Here is a 1236-nt window from a genome sequence, read left to right on the forward strand (position 1 = left end):
TGTCCCCTCCTGTAGCTCTCCACCACCTGTTTGTAGCTCGCTGCCCCACCCTCCTGCTGACCCGTGATCCGGTTGTTATGCAGTTGGTCATTACACTTCACGGCGTAACGACCATTTGCATATTATATCTTTATTATATAGGATATTCCTAGACCTTAAAATAATGTTGTACACAGTAGGTGCTCAACAATTTGTTGAATCAACAAAACACTAATGAGTATCCTAAATGCCCATAAAAATGCTTCTTTGAGCTTATTATGAGAAAGAGAATTATGGGGGATCCAGAAGTGAATCCTCTACCCTTCCAGGTGCTCATCTGAGAACTGTGTGCATTTGTCTGTGCCTGTGGAACTCTCACTTGTGTAGATGGACCACTTGGGAATAGCTGTGCTCTTTCAGAAACACCAAAAATTCATAGTGGACTAGAAATAAAATGACAAAATATACACTGTGGGCTAAAATCAACAGCATCTCATATCAGACTCTAGCATAGACAAGTAATAAAAGTAGAACAGATGATTCAGATATAAACCTTCCTGCCCCCAAGGAGCGCACAGTCTGGTAGCCATGGTAACAGACAACTACACTCATATTATTATCACCTCACTAACAGGAAAATGTACTAGGTACAAAGGCAACAGAGAGGAGGGAGTGATTAAGTGTAGTAGCAGAGGGGGATGATATCTGAGCTGAGTTCTGAAGCATGAATAAGGGAAGGAGAGAAGGGCCCAGAAGAAAGATTTACAAGTGAGAAATATTTCACTATTTTTTCCTGCTTAGTAGAAATGCCTACCTATCTGGATTTTAACAGGAAATAGCTCAGCCAAGCTTGCAAAATGCCAAGTTGTGTAGCGCAGAATTTAAGAAGCCCTGGTTATTGGGACATGTAGGGAAAGGCTGAGTGAAAGGGACAGAGCAGGAAGGGAGACCAATAGCTTCACAAGGCAAAGTAGAGAAGACGGGACCATTTAATACCATAGGACCCATCAAAGGCTCAAGGCTCCAACAGAGAAGGGAGGAGAAGGGGTAGAAAGGGCAGGAACACTTTACTTCTGCCTTGGCCATTGTCTGAAGCAGGCTTTTTCCTGTTTTCCATCTCTCCTGATAATGTTGTATGCTCCTGAGGAGAGAGGCCTCCTTGATAGTACAGAAAGTTCCCATGTTCTGACTCGAATGGCCTGGGTTTGAGTCTTATTAACTGTATGGAACTTTTGCTCAGTTTTCAAAAACATGGGT

Source organism: Myotis lucifugus, unplaced genomic scaffold, assembly GCF_000147115.1.
Source record: "Myotis lucifugus unplaced genomic scaffold, Myoluc2.0 scaffold_37, whole genome shotgun sequence".
Classification (NCBI taxonomy): Eukaryota; Metazoa; Chordata; class Mammalia; order Chiroptera; family Vespertilionidae; genus Myotis; species Myotis lucifugus.